Source organism: Squalius cephalus (genome assembly GCF_949319135.1).
Source record: "Squalius cephalus genome assembly, chromosome: 15".
NCBI lineage: Eukaryota > Metazoa > Chordata > Actinopteri > Cypriniformes > Leuciscidae > Squalius > Squalius cephalus.
In genome coordinates, this window is record NC_137136.1 from 37,182,187 (window position 1) to 37,195,385 (window position 13,199).

At 45.4% G+C, this 13,199-nt stretch overlaps 1 protein-coding gene across 1 annotated transcript in view; it reads left to right on the forward strand.

The window, feature by feature from the left end:
• The first annotated feature begins 1,174 nt into the window (after positions 1 to 1,174).
• LOC307172597 (myelin basic protein-like) overlaps positions 1,175 to 13,199 on the forward strand; it is a 38,643-nt gene continuing 26,618 nt past the window's right edge. Inside the window, exon 1 of the mRNA XM_079895112.1 lies at positions 1,175 to 1,425. The gene's annotated coding sequence lies outside the window, so the exon portion shown is untranslated. The remainder of the gene's footprint in view (positions 1,426 to 13,199) is intronic.

The following is a 13,199-nucleotide window of genomic DNA, read 5'->3' on the forward strand; positions in this document are numbered from 1 at the left end:
GGTGTCAGGTCACATATTTATTATGTATACATTATTAGAAAAACTAAACACTATTTTATATTTAATAAATTACTTGAAAACCACAAAAATACGATGACTTGACGTTGAATGTCAACTCCGACATTGGCCCGTCACCTCCGTCAGACAAATCTTATGGTGTTGACACATAGATGTTTCTTTCACAAAACAACTGGAGTTCATGTAGAAGCCATTTTGTCTTCTCTGTTGATGCCATATGCTGACTGACGGGGGGGAGCTAGGTTATATCCAGGGGGCCGACTGACGGAGGCGGAGCAGGTGGAGGAGGACACCCGGATGGAGCCGGAGCAACAGCGGACCAAGGTGGAGCTGGAGGGAGTGAGGAGCCCAACAGAGCGGGACGAAGGGACGAGGCAAAGCCAGAGGAGTGCAGTGCCGAGGCGAGGGCAGGCCGGCGAACGACCAAGGCCATCATAGAATCGATAAAATAATGATACAATTAAAGGGGATAATTGTGTTAAATACATTCTATTATTAATCCCTCATAACATTTGAAAATATTTTCATTTCATTTTCATAAGCCTAATAGCAGTTAAGTGTCTCAAGAATCAGCGATGTCGTGCTTTATGAATTCAGGGGCAGTTTACAGCACTGCTCAAGTGTGTACTATAATGTTTGTTTCAGCAGACTTCCTTAAACTGGAATTACTCTACTGAGAACAATCGCATGAGGCACGAAAGGGAAGTTTCCTCTCAATTGTGGCGTAAATCCGTGTGAGTGAAACCAGCGAGTGAACCGCTTCTCGAACAAGAACAAATGTGGGCGGGGCTTGATTGTGTCTGTGGAACTGATTGGATGGTTGGAGGGTGGTGGTTTGCTATTGGTAGATCTCAGGTGAGTGACAGGTTGACCCCCCCATCCCCATCATTATTTTGATTCAAGATAACGAGTCACATATGAATTTAAAATAATAGTGATGAGAAATAAAAATATACATACTACAGTACTACTGTATACAACACAGTACAGTACAACACAGGTAGGCTATTGTTTATTGCGCACATCATAATCTTTTTTTAAAATATATATTTTAGATTGTAAACCGCTGAAGGTTTTCTGCAGTAGGCTATATTAATATCAATAACTAGCAGCTGAGCACAGCAGAATGGAGAGAGAGAGAGAGAGAGAGAGAGAGAGAGAGCTAGTAAACACACTCGTGAGGTTTGCTCGCCCCACCCGCTGAAGAACACACACAGATCAGGAAGTGCGAGTGGATCATCACCCGAAACACACACACACGCTCCTGAAACTGAGCTACACACACCAGAGACTGAGCTACACAGCACACGACCTCCTGTTAGCGCCGATGTGGATGTTTGTGATGAACTGCTGAGGAGCAGCCGAAACCTGCATCTACACACCAAGAGGACGCGCCAGGGCAAACAAGTACGTGTGTGTGTGTGTGTGTGTTCGTCAAATCACGACCTGTTATTTACAGCCGTCGCCCGAAAGAAGCGCTGTCTGTGTTCAGTGTTTACTTCTGTCAGACTGGACTGGTTTATTATGTAACCTGTCGTGGTTTGCACCTTTGCAACTCTTCTTCCTCTGCCAGGTGTGATGATGATGATGATGATGCCACTGTTTCTCAGTGTTCAGTTCAGTGGCTCATTCCCGTGAACAGTGAGTGTTTGTGTAGCCAGAGGCCCCGATTTATGGCACAAATATCGTGTCGATGTTTCACACAGTTCACAGTTTCACGAACTGAGCTGAAGCGCGTGCCCGCCGAGCAGATGTGCGCAGATGCTGTCGTGATGAAGCGGATCTTTCGACTTATTACCGTGTGTTGACTGTAGAACAAATGACTACTAACAGGAAGGCATGCTTTCCCCCGTCGAGTGAGGTGTTTTCATGTTTCACAACTTAAAAAGATTCAGAATAATCGCAGAATGCTGAAGACACTATAAGGTTTCGTGTGAACGGCCGATTTCCGCGTTTTGGTTCTTGTTCAGATGGAAACTGGTGTGGGCGAAGTGTTGAGAAACTGCATGCGGGCGGTGTCTCAACTCGGTCGTGGTGAGGGTACGTGTCTCACCTGCCGACGAGAGCCGAGTCCAGAAGAGTCGATTCCTAGACTCGACTCCGGTACAGGAATCGACTCTCGAGCTGTCGCGGAAACAGCAGATACACTCTTTCATTACTTGTAGCTTACTTCACACATAAATAAATAAAATAACAACAGCCAATTACATCATACCTTCATGCCAGCTTATTGGTATAATCGAAGTTTTATTACAATGAATAATGTATTAATATTTACCATTGTTCATAATCATTAAACTAATCGTAATTTTAAAGAAAATCTTCCAACAAGATTAAACACATTAGTACGTCTACATTATTGTATGTATCTAGGTATTATTTTAGCATCTTGAACTCACCTGTCCAAACAGCTCTTGTAAGAGATGACAGCTTATCGCCCTCATCTTCTTAATCAGGCATTGGCAACAACTAGGAAACGATGATGATGCTCATAATATCTAAATTTAGGTCATTTTAGGTAATATCTAACATCTCTAAACTGGACTAGTTTTGCCTGGAGCTTTAGGCATCGTGTCAGTGTGTGTGAAACTGAAGGCAAGCCTGTATTCTTGTTCCCAACGCTGTTTTGAAATGGAGTCGATTCCCTGAGTCGGTTCCTTAGACTCCTACGATGGGAGTCAGGAATCAGAGTCGACTCGGAATCGAACAGCTCTATTTTAGTGAAACATCGCCCTCTTCTGGCGGTGGGCCGTAACACACTCACCTGAACAAAAACCTTGAAACGACTAGAACAGAAAAAAACAGAATTACACACACACACACACACACACACACACACACACACACACACACACACACACACACACACACACTAAACAATATATTTATTCTAGCCAGCACTAGTCAGTACTAGTTAGAAAGAGTATTGCATGCAGTTAATATTATTGCAAATTAAGCAAAGATTTTATTTTATTACCAACACCTATTATGCATCAAAACATTAAACTTTAATATACTAAATATCAATTTAAGTTACTGATAATTCAAGAGTGCAAACAAGTTAAATAATAAACCACACAGTATTTTGGAAAAAAACTGTAAATGTGTGGCTAAAAATAGTACAAAAATACAATGTACAGACGTCACATGGGGAAATACACATTTGAAGTGCTTATATCATCTGAAACTGCTACAGAAGATGTGTGTGTGTGTGTGTGTGTGTATATATATAGTAAACCTCATCATTAATAACATTAGTGTTAGTAAACCTCATCATTCCGGCACATTCCTCGTGTGTTTGTCATGTTTCTACATGCTTTGACACGCTCCTCTTATCCTGGGAATCCTCACCTCTCCTACCAAACCCCTTCATCTCTTTACTTTACCCTTCATCTCTTTACTTTACCCTTCATCTCTTTACTTTACTCTTCATCTCAGTATTTTACTCTTCATCTCTTTACTTTACTCTTCATCTCTTTACTTTACTCTTCATCTCAGTATTTTACTCTTCATCTCAGTATTTTACTCTTCATCTCAGTATTTTACTCTTCATCTCAGTATTTTACTCTTCATCTCTTTACTTTACTCTTCATCTCTTTACTTTACTCTTCATCTCAGTATTTTACTCTTCATCTCAGTATTTTACTCTTCATCTCAGTATTTTACTCTTCATCTCAGTATTTTACTCTTCATGCACTGATCATGGTTTAATATAGAGTTAGCTGGAGTGATCTCAGTGCTGTCCCCTTTACTCCACACTGTAAGAGTATGCCTAATACTGGTGAATAACAGTAGGCACTGCGAGGTTAAGCTTCTGAATAGCAGTCCCAAACTAGTTTTTGTTAATACACTCCAGGTATGAGCACCACAGTCATATAAAAATATACACAATAGCCAGTAAGTGTGGTGTTGTGGTTCTGGAAGCAGCAGATAGACACTCACAGGAGCTTAGAGAAGCATGAAGCTGCTCCTGATGTGTAGAGGAACATCACTCCTGCATGCAGCACACAGGACACACACTAACGTGATTTACTGGTATTTTACTTCTTTTCCGTGACTTTTACGACGTTGCATGCTTTAGTGGAGTGATACAGCGCGCCGGCGCATTAAAGAGTGTACGCTACGAGCACAGGGTCACCGTGACAGGACCTGAGGTGAGAGACGATAGAGTGATGATATAGCTGGACGACGGCTCATCTGACACAGACTCTGGATCTGGACAACGCGGTTTCTGTGCTTGTAGTTTCCTCTGCGCTTCAGATACAGTGCGCCGATACTACAGGAGTCATGCCTGGACATCAGTGGAGAACACTCGTCAAACACCAACATTCACACACCGCGACATTCAGACGCCATCTTTATTCTCTCGCTCAACGGTCCCAGAACGCAGAGCAGGGGATTGTGGGATATCAAAGTCAAGTCTCCTTCATGTATACAGTACTGACTGTCTCACCGCAGCTTTACAGTGAGAACAGGAGATTACAGTGACAGAGAGTGTTTAGGCTTTACAGCAGAACTAGAAATAAAGTTTTGATTAATTCACTTCCGTTGCAAAGATCATTAGTTATTAAAGGGGGGGTGTAATGCCCTTTCACAAGATGTAAAATAAGTCTCTGATGTCCCCAGAGTGTGTGTGTGAAGTTTCAGCTCTAAATACCCCACAGATATTTTTGTATAGCATGTTAAAATTGTCACTTTTTGAGAGTTGTGTGTGTGTCCCTTTAAATGCAAATGAGCTGCTGCTCCCGGCACAGGGGGCGGAGCTACAACAGCTCAAGTCCTTTTACCTCACACACACACACACATGCACTGAAAATTTCAAAAACGTTTAGTCTTTTATGTTCAAATCGGCATCAGAATGATGGAGAGACTCAAGAAGTGAAACATGTAGAAGCAACAGGACTGAACACAGGAGACTGAACACAGGAGACTGAACACAGGAGACTGAACACAGGAGACTGAACACAGGAGACTGAACACAGGAGGCTGAACACAGGAGACTGAACACAGGAGGCTGAACACAGGAGGCTGAACACAGAGACTGAACACAGGAGACTGAACACAGGAGACTGAACACAGGAGGCTGAACACAGGAGACTGAACACAGAGACTGAACACAGGAGACTGAACACAGGAGACTGAACACAGGAGACTGAACACAGGAGGCTGAACACAGGAGACTGAACACAGGAGACTGAACACAGAGACTGAACACAGGAGACTGAACACAGGAGGCTGAACACAGAGACTGAACACAGGAGACTGAACACAGGAGACTGAACACAGGAGGCTGAACACAGGAGACTGAACACAGAGACTGAACACAGGAGGCTGAACACAGGAGACTGAACACAGGAGACTGAACACAGGAGACTGAACACAGGAGACTGAACACAGGAGGCTGAACACAGGAGGCTGAACACAGGAGGCTGAACACAGGAGACTGAACACAGGAGACTGAACACAGGAGGCTGAACACAGGAGGCTGAACACAGGAGGCTGAACACAGGAGACTGAACACAGGAGACTGAACACAGGAGGCTGAACACAGGAGGCTGAACACAGGAGACTGAACACAGGAGACTGAACACAGGAGACTGAACACAGGAGACTGAACACAGGAGGCTGAACACAGGAGGCTGAACACAGGAGACTGAACACAGGAGACTGAACACAGGAGACTGAACACAGGAGGCTGAACACAGGAGACTGAACACAGAGACTGAACACAGGAGGCTGAACACAGGAGACTGAACACAGGAGACTGAACACAGGAGACTGAACACAGGAGACTGAACACAGGAGACTGAACACAGGAGGCTGAACACAGGAGGCTGAACACAGGAGGCTGAACACAGAGACTGAACACAGGAGGCTGAACACAGGAGACTGAACACAGGAGACTGAACACAGGAGATTGAACACAGGAGATTGAACACAGAGACTGAACACAGAGACTGAACACAGGAGATTGAACACAGGAGACTGAACACAGGAGATTGAACACAGGAGACTGAACACAGGAGACTGAACACAGGAGACTGAACACAGGAGACTGAACACAGGAGACTGAACACGGAGACTGAACACGGAGACTGAACACGGAGACTGAACACGGAGACTGAACACAGGAGACTGAACACAGGAGACTGAACACAGAGACTGAACACAGGAGACTGAACACAGAGACTGAACACAGAGACTGAACACAGGAGACTGAACACAGGAGACTGAACACAGGAGACTGAACACAGAGACTGAACACAGAGACTGAACACAGAGACTGAACACAGGAGACTGAACACAGGAGACTGAACACAGAGACTGAACACAGGAGACTGAACACAGAGACTGAACACAGGAGACTGAACACAGGAGACTGAACACAGAGACTGAACACAGGAGACTGAACACAGAGACTGAACACAGGAGACTGAACACAGAGACTGAACACAGGAGACTGAACACAGGAGACTGAACACAGGAGACTGAACACAGGAGACTGAACACAGGAGACTGAACACAGAGACTGAACACAGGAGGCTGAACACAGGAGACTGAACACAGGAGGCTGAACACAGGAGACTGAACACAGGAGAATGAACACAGGAGACTGAACACAGGAGACTGAACACAGGAGACTGAACACAGGAGGCTGAACACAGAGACTGAACACAGAGACTGAACACAGGAGACTGAACACAGGAGACTGAACACAGGAGACTGAACACAGGAGACTGAACACAGAGACTGAACACAGGAGACTGAACACAGGAGAATGAACACAGGAGACTGAACACAGGAGACTGAACACAGGAGACTGAACACAGGAGGCTGAACACAGGGACTGAACACAGAGACTGAACACAGAGACTGAACACAGGAGACTGAACACAGAGACTGAACACAGGAGACTGAACACAGGAGGCTGAACACAGAGACTGAACACAGAGACTGAACACAGGAGACTGAACACAGAGACTGAACACAGAGACTGAACACAGGAGACTGAACACAGGAGGCTGAACACAGGAGGCTGAACACAGGAGGCTGAACACAGGAGACTGAACACAGAGACTGAACACAGGAGACTGAACACAGGAGGCTGAACACAGGAGACTGAACACAGGAGACTGAACACAGGAGGCTGAACACAGGGACTGAACACAGGAGACTGAACACAGAGACTGAACACAGGAGGCTGAACACAGGAGGCTGAACACAGGAGACTGAACACAGGAGACTGAACACAGAGACTGAACACAGAGACTGAACACAGAGACTGAACACAGAGACTGAACACAGGAGACTGAACACAGGAGACTGAACACAGGAGACTGAACACAGGAGATTGAACACAGGAGACTGAACACAGAAACTGAACACAGGAGACTGAACACAGGAGACTGAACACAGGAGGCTGAACACAGAGACTGAACACAGAGACTGAACACAGGAGACTGAACACAGGAGACTGAACACAGAGACTGAACACAGGAGGCTGAACACAGGAGACTGAACACAGAGACTGAACACAGAGACTGAACACAGGAGACTGAACACAGGAGGCTGAACACAGGAGACTGAACACAGGAGACTGAACACAGGAGACTGAACACAGGAGGCTGAACACAGGAGACTGAACACAGAGACTGAACACAGAGACTGAACACAGGAGACTGAACACAGAGACTGAACACAGGAGACTGAAAACAGGAGACTGAACACAGGAGACTGAACACAGGAGACTGAACACAGGAGGCTGAACACAGGAGGCTGAACACAGGAGACTGAACACAGGAGACTGAACACAGGAGACTGAACACAGAAACTGAACACAGGAGACTGAACACAGGAGGCTGAACACAGAGACTGAACACAGAGACTGAACACAGGAGACTGAACACAGAGACTGAACACAGAGACTGAACACAGGAGACTGAACACAGGAGACTGAACACAGAGACTGAACACAGGAGGCTGAACACAGAGACTGAACACAGGAGACTGAACACAGGAGACTGAACACAGGAGGCTGAACACAGGAGGCTGAACACAGGAGACTGAACACAGAGACTGAACACAGGAGACTGAACACAGGAGACTGAACACAGGAGACTGAACACAGAGACTGAACACAGGAGGCTGAACACAGAGACTGAACACAGGAGACTGAACACAGGAGGCTGAACACAGGAGACTGAACACAGAGACTGAACACAGGAGACTGAACACAGGAGACTGAACACAGGAGACTGAACACAGAGACTGAACACAGGAGGCTGAACACAGGGACTGAACACAGAGACTGAACACAGGAGACTGAACACAGGAGGCTGAACACAGGGACTGAACACAGGAGACTGAACACAGAGACTGAACACAGGAGACTGAACACAGAGACTGAACACAGGAGACTGAACACAGGAGACTGAACACAGAAACTGAACACAGGAGACTGAACACAGGAGACTGAACACAGAGACTGAACACAGGAGACTGAACACAGGAGACTGAACACAGAAACTGAACACAGGAGACTGAACACAGGAGACTGAACACAGAGACTGAACACAGGAGACTGAACACAGAGACTGAACACAGGAGACTGAACACAGGAGACTGAACACAGGAGACTGAACACAGAGACTGAACACAGAGACTGAACACAGAAACTGAACACAGGAGACTGAACACAGGAGGCTGAACACAGGAGGCTGAACACAGAGACTGAACACAGGAGACTGAACACAGAGACTGAACACAGGAGGCTGAACACAGAGACTGAACACAGGAGACTGAACACAGGAGACTGAACACAGGAGGCTGAACACAGGAGACTGAACACAGAGACTGAACACAGGAGACTGAACACAGGAGACTGAACACAGGAGACTGAACACAGAGACTGAACACAGGAGACTGAACACAGGGGACTGAACACAGAGACTGAACACAGAGACTGAACACAGAGACTGAACACAGGAGGCTGAACACAGGGACTGAACACAGGAGACTGAACACAGGAGACTGAACACAGGAGACTGAACACAGGAGACTGAACACAGAGACTGAACACAGGAGACTGAACACAGGAGACTGAACACAGGAGGCTGAACACAGAAACTGAACACAGGAGGCTGAACACAGGAGGCTGAACACAGGAGACTGAACACAGGAGACTGAACACAGGAGACTGAACACAGAGACTGAACACAGGAGACTGATCACAGAGACTGAACACAGGAGACTGAACACAGGAGACTGAACACAGGAGACTGAACACAGGAGGCTGAACACAGGGACTGAACACAGAGACTGAACACAGGAGACTGAACACAGAGACTGAACACAGGAGACTGAACACAGGAGACTGAACACAGAGACTGAACACAGGGACTGAACACAGAGACTGAACACAGAGACTGAACACAGGAGACTGAACACAGAGACTGAACACAGGAGACTGAACACAGGAGACTGAACACAGGAGACTGAACACAGGAGGCTGAACACAGAAACTGAACACAGGAGGCTGAACACAGGAGACTGAACACAGGAGACTGAACACAGAGACTGAACACAGGAGACTGAACACAGGAGGCTGAACACAGAGACTGAACACAGGAGGCTGAACACAGGAGGCTGAACACAGAGACTGAACACAGGAGACTGAACACAGAGGCTGAACACAGGAGGCTGAACACAGGAGACTGAACACAGGAGACTGAACACAGGAGACTGAACACAGGAGACTGAACACAGGAGGCTGAACACAGAAACTGAACACAGGAGACTGAACACAGGAGGCTGAACACAGGAGGCTGAACACAGAGACTGAACACAGGAGACTGAACACAGGAGACTGAACACAGAGACTGAACACAGGAGGCTGAACACAGGAGGCTGAACACAGAGACTGAACACAGAGACTGAACACAGAGACTGAACACAGGAGACTGAACACAGGAGACTGAACACAGGAGATTGAACACAGGAGACTGAACACAGAGACTGAACACAGGAGGCTGAACACAGGAGGCTGAACACAGGAGGCTGAACACAGGAGACTGAACACAGAGACTGAACACAGGAGACTGAACACAGGAGGCTGAACACAGGAGGCTGAACACAGGAGGCTGAACACAGGAGACTGAACACAGAGACTGAACACAGAGACTGAACACAGGAGACTGAACACAGGAGACTGAACACAGAGACTGAACACAGGAGACTGAACACAGGAGACTGAACACAGGAGGCTGAACACAGGAGGCTGAACACAGGAGGCTGAACACAGGAGACTGAACACAGAGACTGAACACAGGAGGCTGAACACAGGAGGCTGAACACAGAGACTGAACACAGAGACTGAACACAGAGACTGAACACAGGAGACTGAACACAGGAGACTGAACACAGGAGATTGAACACAGGAGACTGAACACAGAGACTGAACACAGGAGGCTGAACACAGGAGGCTGAACACAGGAGGCTGAACACAGGAGACTGAACACAGAGACTGAACACAGGAGACTGAACACAGGAGGCTGAACACAGGAGGCTGAACACAGGAGGCTGAACACAGGAGACTGAACACAGAGACTGAACACAGAGACTGAACACAGGAGACTGAACACAGGAGACTGAACACAGAGACTGAACACAGGAGACTGAACACAGGAGACTGAACACAGGAGGCTGAACACAGGAGGCTGAACACAGGAGGCTGAACACAGGAGACTGAACACAGAGACTGAACACAGAGACTGAACACAGGAGACTGAACACAGGAGATTGAACACAGAAACTGAACACAGAAACTGAACACAGGACGCTGAACACAGGAGGCTGAACACAGGAGACTGAACACAGAGACTGAACACAGAGACTGAACACAGGAGATTGAACACAGGAGACTGAACACAGAAACTGAACACAGGAGGCTGAACACAGGAGGCTGAACACAGGAGGCTGAACACAGAGACTGAACACAGGAGACTGAACACAGGAGACTGAACACAGGAGACTGAACACAGGAGACTGAACACAGAGACTGAACACAGGAGACTGAACACAGAGACTGAACACAGAGACTGAACACAGGAGACTGAACACAGAGACTGAACACAGGAGACTGAACACAGAGGCTGAACACAGAGGCTGAACACAGGAGGCTGAACACAGGAGGCTGAACACAGAGACTGAACACAGAGACTGAACACAGAAACTGAACACAGGAGGCTGAACACAGGAGACTGAACACAGGAGACTGAACACAGGAGACTGAACACAGGAGGCTGAACACAGGAGGCTGAACACAGGAGGCTGAACACAGGAGACTGAACACAGAGACTGAACACAGAGACTGAACACAGGAGACTGAACACAGGAGATTGAACACAGGAGACTGAACACAGGAGATTGAACACAGAAACTGAACACAGGAGGCTGAACACAGGAGGCTGAACACAGAGACTGAACACAGGAGACTGAACACAGGAGGCTGAACACAGGAGACTGAACACAGAGACTGAACACAGAGACTGAACACAGAGGCTGAACACAGGAGACTGAACACAGGAGACTGAACACAGAGACTGAACACAGGAGACTGAACACAGGAGACTGAACACAGGAGACTGAACACAGGAGACTGAACACAGAGACTGAACACATACCCAGGGGGCAAAACACCTGTTTTTTAGGAAATCAGACATGGGCTGCTGTAAAAGGTTGTCATATAAAAATGAAATCTATGATGTCTGAGGATCACAACCTGGGTGGCCAACCCGGTCAACAAGCTGCTGGAAACTTGTAATTAGGTGTCAAAACAATGTTACCTCAAATTCGGCTTTAACTCCCAGAATCACCCAAACATGCTAAAACGGTTTAATTATATTCATGAATCGTGAGCCATATCTTCCTGATACTTTATGCTAGAAACAAACTGAGCACACCTTTAGAAAGAGTGGAAGATAAGCTTTCATCTGATGCCTTGATTGTACATGTAATTAGAATGTAAGAGTTAACAATGCCTCTTAGTTCATAGGTAGGCAAAAAAAAGAGAAAAAAATATTGAACATTCCATTTGTAATCGGTAGCATTCTTTTCCCTTTGTTGTTGTTACAATAAACAAATTACCATGTAAAGTTAACTTTTACTGGATGAAATCATATTTTGATTTTTTTTTACTAACCAGACAGTCCTCATGGCCCATAACACATTTAGAGGGAATTCAATGTCAAGCCTATAATAGCCTGTCAATTCAAACAAGATCCAAGAAAGAAGTTTACTATTAACTGGTGTTAATTGTATACTGCTCTGTTTCTGTATGTACAGTATATCGTTTGCATATTTATGCAATATCAATTATTTGTATTGCAATGTCTATTTCTAATATTCTTTCACAAGTGGGATAGCTTTATTTATTCTATTGAAATAAAAAAAAAGGGATTTGAGGATTTTGGGTTAGGCTGGTTACTGTTCAATCCAGGTGTTTGGAGTGTGAGACAAAGGTACTGACAACTAAATGCTGAAAGACTAAAACACACAGGAGTCATGTGTGGAGTAGGTTTAAAAGTATTTACTGATTAAAACTGTTACATTAAGTAGCAATTTGTACCAAAAAAAAAAAAAAAAAAAAAAAACGAAACAGACAAACAGATTACAATTCAGGGTGATAACTAATTTCTGTAATAATGTTTATACAATTTGTTTAGCTGTTTCGGAATCACCGCTGCTGTCGCTGCTCTAGTGTTTCAGCATGCTGTATCACACTACACCCCTGGCAGCGGCATCCTATGTAGCAGGAGCAGTTCTTCTGACAACCTTTAACCAGAGATGGGCACAAATACATCAAAAAGTATTTAATTAAAATAAAAGTAATTTGTAATTTGAAAATACAAAAATATATTTTTTACAGTCTTCTGTAGTGTAAGTGTGGCGTTAGGTACATGTAAGAGTCTAGAATATTGCAATATTATTGTTTAGTGCAGAAGATGCGCTTTTAACGTACATGTTGCCACATACTGTCATAATAAAAGATAATTACGCATATAACACTATATTTGTATTATTTACACAAAAACTAGTTAACGCTGCTGTGAGCGTGTTTCTAATAGCGCGGCTGTGACAAAGTTGACAACTTTCTTTCTTCCGACTGCCATTATCTATTTTTT